General features: G+C 33.7%; 1 non-coding gene across 1 annotated transcript; it reads right to left on the reverse strand.

The window, feature by feature from the left end:
* Positions 1 to 4,465: 4,465 nt before the first annotated feature.
* LOC141603196 (small nucleolar RNA R71) lies at positions 4,466 to 4,572 on the reverse strand. Its single transcript, XR_012525088.1, has one exon. It is a non-coding gene; the product is annotated as a small nucleolar RNA R71 (small nucleolar RNA).
* Between the last annotated feature and the right edge of the window lie 1,722 nt (positions 4,573 to 6,294).

Raw genomic sequence — 6,294 nt, forward strand, 5'->3', positions numbered from 1 at the left:
TTCATTGAAGTGGTTGCGTTATTTTGGTCAATTACGAGTTTTTGACAAAACTAATTACCAAAACAATTTTATCGCTTCGATGTACTTAATGCATTTAAGTACATGAAAAATAATCCATTGTAAGTAGATGTGTTAGTCAAGAGTCAAAAACCTGTTTGATAATGAATAACTTTAATCTATACTCTTAACAAGAGATCCTTAGCAATGGTTCGTTTGAGGTTTTAGAAGCAAATTCAAATTTTGTCTTTAGTTACGATGTTTTAATGGAGATTTGAGTCAAAATCGAAATGATATCGTATATGAATTGTGGTAAGGAAACAGAACAATATAATAACAGAATAGTGGAAAACTTAACATTTATCGTTTTATTAATACTTGTAAACAAGTATAGCATTTACATAGTGACCTCTACCCAACTATGATAAATGATTCCAAGATCCAAATTCATATTAACTTGGGCACGGGGTAGCCGATGAAACCCTTATCAATATAACTCGGTGGATTAACTCTTTAATCGATTCTACTTTTAGAACTCTCGGTCGATAAAATTACTCTAATATTTATCTATAGCCCAAAACACATCAACAAGGGCACGGGGTAGCCGATGAAACCCTTATCAATTACTTTTGTTGAGTTCAATCCAAATTTCGAATAAATGTGTCCATTATCCAAACCCACATTAACTTAGGCACGGGGTAGTCGATGAAACCCTCATCAACATGAATTCGGTGGATTAACATTTATCACCCACTTCCCCTACGTAACAAGGTTTGTACCCCGGGGTAGCCGAGTGCACTCCCTCGCGAAATAGGTTTTCATGGTTTCTACTATTTGGTAAGGCTATGTCTCAATTGTTTATTATAGCGAGAGGTCATGTCAATTTATTATCTATCACGTTTTAAGTGAACTAAAGCGGTGAACTACGATAATTATAATTGACACGGTCGATAAACTCGATAAAATGATAATGCATGTTTAGTTATGGCGATTTAGCAATGCATGTGACATAAAATAAAATGCAAGCATAAAAGATAAATAAATCCTAGTATGGCCTTTCCTAAAATAGAAAAACTATTAATCTATTACATATTCGGAAACCAACTCCATTGGTCCCTTGATTTTCGGTTGTGGCACGCATCTCGAGGTAACACCGTCTTTATGTATCGCCATTCTTGAAGAAATCCGTCTTTGGGTACTCCGGAATGAATAAAATTACATAACAAATTACATAATTTCCTATTATACATTTGTAACTAAAATAAAATAAAATAAATCTATTAAATTACAAAACGGTGATACGAGATCACAATAAAAATACAACCGAATCGATATTCCCATACATTTCGGGAAATACCAATTAAAATCTAAGGCCATACTAAGTAAAATTACATAATTCAAAATTACATAAATTAAAATTATGACAATCATAAAGGAAAAATGCAGCATTATAATATGTATGAACATGCTCAATTTTATGCTAAATCGCCTTTAATTAGCCAATATCGTATATTACTCGGTTTTTACGGATTTACGTGATTTCAACATTTTATAATCACAAAAATACATAAACTCATATTTATGCATAAGTTAATTACCCTAACCTCTTAGGACTCAAAATATAGTCTTCACTAATAATTTGACCATAATTAACCTTTATTTACAAAATTTTTCATAAATGGACCAAAATTACAAAAATAAGCTAATAAACTTCAAATAAATCCAAAAATTTCAAATAAATTCAAAATTTGAAATTTAAATTCATGAACATTCTGGAAAAATTCCATGACACTCATAATGTTCAAAATCTTAGGTTAAAAAATTTCGAAATTTTTCCGGAAAAACAATGTTGCGATTTATCGATATTTAATAAAATAATCATAAAAACATGGAAAAATTATTTTCATTAACTTTTCAATTTTAGATCTGAAAAATATAATAAAATGCAACATTAGACGTTTTTCCTTAGTCATAGGTTATGTTTTATTAATTTTCAACTAATAATGTCACTATTTATGCCATTTTTCTTCAAAAATTCATAAATCATGCTAAAAGACTTCTTTATAGCCAATTATTTTACACACATCTTGTAAAATTGCATGTGACAACATATTAATTTTCTATGACCAGATTCGAAATTTAACTCATATTAACCTATTTTTCTCTTAAATCCGAATTTAATGATGAAAAATTCATTTTTCGAGCATAACAAGTCCAAAAATTATGAAAATTTACAGGTTATCTCAAAATAATATATGTAACAACATATCCAAAAACCAAGTGAAAATTCGAAGTATAGCTAATTTTAGACCAAAAATGACATTTTTACTCATAAAATCACATTTAAATGTCATTATTATTGAATATGAACAATAAAAATCCGAAAAATTAACCAAAAAATCCTAAAACACTTTAGGACCAGAAATATTAACATGCATGTAATTATTTCGTGATATCTCATAATAACACAAATTTTACAAGTTTTATTTTGTTATTCATATAACTCGGAAAAACTTTTAACCAATTTGCATGCAAACAACCGTGGCTCAAGATACCGATTGAAGGAATTGTAAATCTATACACTTTAACATACTCATATATGTCAAATTAATTTGTCATAAATTAAAACGGATTTTATGCATGCAAACATTAATAAAAGAGAAGAGAAATAATGTCCATACATACAATATTTCGGCTATATTGGGCACAAGAGAGATCACCTTTCTCTTCTTGTTCTTGAGCTATTCCAATGGATGAACAAGATCTAAGAATAAGATCTCTCCCTAAGCTTTATACCCAAGGCTTTCACTTAATCTAATTAATATTATAATTACTAGTATAATATTAATCTTGTGAAAATTGAACCAAAATAGTTGGTATATAATCTCCTAAAACCGGGTAGAGGAGAAGAGTTTTGGAGTATTTTATCTCTCTAATTTTACACTCAAATGTTGAGAGAATATTATCTTTCTAACACTAGCAAAAATAATGTCAATGAATGAATGAATAATTAGAGAGGAAAACTCTCTAATTACCTCTCCTAAAACCGGTGGAGAGGAGCCCTTTTTGGGAGCCAATGCATGCCCATAGTGGTCTTCACAAGGTGAGTAGACTTGCATGGCTAGATTAGCTTTTTCATCATTATGTTTCTTATTAAAATATCAACATAATTTAAGCCTAATCCTCCTCCATTATTTCGGCCATTATACCTAATATGGAGTCCATATTATTTTTGTCAATTGTCAATATGTCACATGTCATATGTAACATAAAATTGTTATGTATTTTTAACATATTAAAAATCAACGTATTAATAAAAATACGTCACATACAAAATCGACTTAGTAATTTCATAATTACTTGTGCCAAAATATTTTACCATTTATAAATCACAACAGATTGTATTTATAACAATTCATTCAAATTTAATTGTTACATTAACAATTTATTTCATCCGAGTAATTATACAATTTAATTACTCAGACCGTATCTCATTTAATCACATTTCAATTTGATACGTAAATTTTACTTCCAAAATCGTCCGTCAATTTTCAAGTAATTTAATTAACTCGCAACGTTATACGATTAATTAAATAATCAATTAAGAGTATTGCCCTTTAGGTATGACCTAGGGGGTCAACTGATCACCACCGTCACACGACAGTAATGTCAAACTCTAGTCAGCCAATCATTACCGATATATGTTGACCAGTTGACAGTAACAATATTACTTCCCAATTGTATTCTTAAAATGAGATTTAGTAATGATATTTAAATCATGTGATCGCACTATTGTTGAGGACACATTTCCCAACAGTTATTAGTTGTGTATTTCTTTCCCTTGGGGAAGTAAAACTCCTCAAGGTTTGTTCTAATTGTTTTCGAGTTGTTTGATATTTTTCATGTCTAGAAGATCACAAGGTAACTTGTTACCCATTGATCACGAAATTGAGAGAACACTGACAACCAATAGAAGACTTGCTAGAAATACTTTGAGAGGTATTGGCGAGGTTGTAGATATTCAACCAAATACTATTGAGTTCATCAACCCTTTTGCAAGAGAAGGTGAGGAGAACCCAACACAAAATCAACCACACAATCAACCCACAATGCCTAAATTTTCATCACATTCCGTACCAACCGAGGAGAACCTACCCAATGGTAATCCCACACCACAACACTTGACCGGAAATTTTATTGCAAAATACGCATTTATCCAATTAGTCGAAAGAAGCCAATTTGGGGGGATGCCTAGTGAAGACCCCCACTCTCACATGGAGACTTTTTGTGACTATTGTGATGCGATTTCACAAACCGGAGTGACTCAAGACCAAATTCGATGGGTCTTATTTCCTTTTTCTCTAATTGGTACCGCGAAACAATGGTTAAAAAGCCTTAATAAGGCTACTCTTGGAAGAAGTTGGCTCTTGCTTTCTACAAAAAGTTCTACCCTCCGGAAAAGACTAACATGCTAAGAGCTCAAATCACGGGTTTTAAGCAAAGGGACTAAGAATCTTTGTATGAAGCTTGGGAGCGCTTCAAAGGAACTTGTCACTCATGTCCTCATCATGGACTTAGCGAGTGGTTCTTGGTACAACAATTTTGGAATGGTATTTATGAAGACTCCCGAAACATTCTCAACATGGGATCAAATGGTATGTTCACCGAAGTTGACGATAATCAAACTTGGAACAAGATTGAGGAAATGGCGGTCCATAACTCACAATATAGTAGACCTCGCAAGGCTACTAGAGGAGGAAAGCATGAAGTGGACTCTATTACTCAATTGGGTGCTCAACTTAGTGCCCATATTGATACCATCAACTTGAAGTTTGAGAAGGCTATGGCTAAACTTGAAGAAGCCTCAAAATCACCAAAGTAACATGTTAATGCCATGGTGGCATCTTCATCAATTCCAAGTGAAATATGTGAGAATTGTGGAACTTTGGGACTTGAACAAAGTGAATGTAGGGGAATAAGTGAGCAAATGAATGCTTTTCAAGCATACAAGAGTGGTACCCCTTATTCCAACTATTACAATGAAAACACCAAATTCCATCCAAATCTCTCATACAAAAGCCAAAATGTTCAAAACCGTCAAGCAACATACACCCCACCTCCAATGAGAAACCAAAATCAAAGACCCTTTTACAACCAAAACCAAGGTTAGCAAAATCAAACTCCATACAATCAACAAAATGACCAAGGTTTTGATGTTCAAAAAGCGGTCCTCCAAATGCAAAAGAACCAACAAGAGTTTTTCACTCAAATGCAAAAGGATAGCCAAGAAAAAGACATCACCATTAACAACATCCTAGCCCACACAAAGATGTTGGAGACCCAAATGTCTGAATTAGCATCTTCAAGTTCACAAAGACAAAATAGGCAATTACCACCCCAAGGTAATCCCCCAAGACAAGAATCGGTGAGTGCCATCCATTTAAGGAGTGGTACAAGGTATGAAGGGCCAAAGAAACCCGTTGATAAAGATGTTGTGAATTCTAGTGACAAGGGAAGAGTTGTTGAAAACTCTAGGGAAGAAGAACCCAACAATCAAGAAGCTTCAAAGAAGAATGAAGAAAAGGCCAAAGAGAAGGAACCCATTGTGATTAGACTTCCTTTTCCTAGTCGTCAAGCTAAGCCTAAGTTTGATGACTAACTTGGAAAATTCATGGAGATTGTGAAGAATTTAGAGGTCTCGATTCCATTCACGGAATTAATCAATCACGTTCCGGCCTATGCAAAGTATATGAAGGATATTCTTACAAAGAAGAAATCAATCCGGAAGCTTGAGACTCTTTCTTTCACTAAAGTAAGTAGTGCTATTCTTCAAGGGAGTTCACCTCCAATGCTCAAGGATCCAGGAAGTTTCTCCATTCAATGCACTATTGGTGACACTACAATCAACAAAGCTTTATGTGACTTTGGGGCAAGCGTTAGTGTCATGCCATATTCGGTTAGCAAGAGGCTAGGAATGGGAGAACTCAAATGCACTAACATCACGCTTCAAATGGCGAATAGATCAACAAAGACACCTTTAGGGGTATGGGAAGATGTTGCCGTGAGAATTGGAAAATTCTTCATCCCGGTGGATTTCGTTATTGTTGACATGGAAGAAAACTCCAACATTCCTATTATCTTAGGAAGACCATTCTTGCACACCGCGGGAGTGGTGATCGATGTAAAACATGGAGAGCTCACCCTTGAAGTGGGAGATGAAACCATCACCTTCAATCTTGACAAGACTATGAGAGCTCCCCGATTACATGAGCCGTGTTTTATGGTTGATCACTATAG

This window comes from Silene latifolia, chromosome 9 (assembly GCF_048544455.1).
Source record: "Silene latifolia isolate original U9 population chromosome 9, ASM4854445v1, whole genome shotgun sequence".
In the NCBI taxonomy this organism is placed as follows: domain Eukaryota; kingdom Viridiplantae; phylum Streptophyta; class Magnoliopsida; order Caryophyllales; family Caryophyllaceae; genus Silene; species Silene latifolia.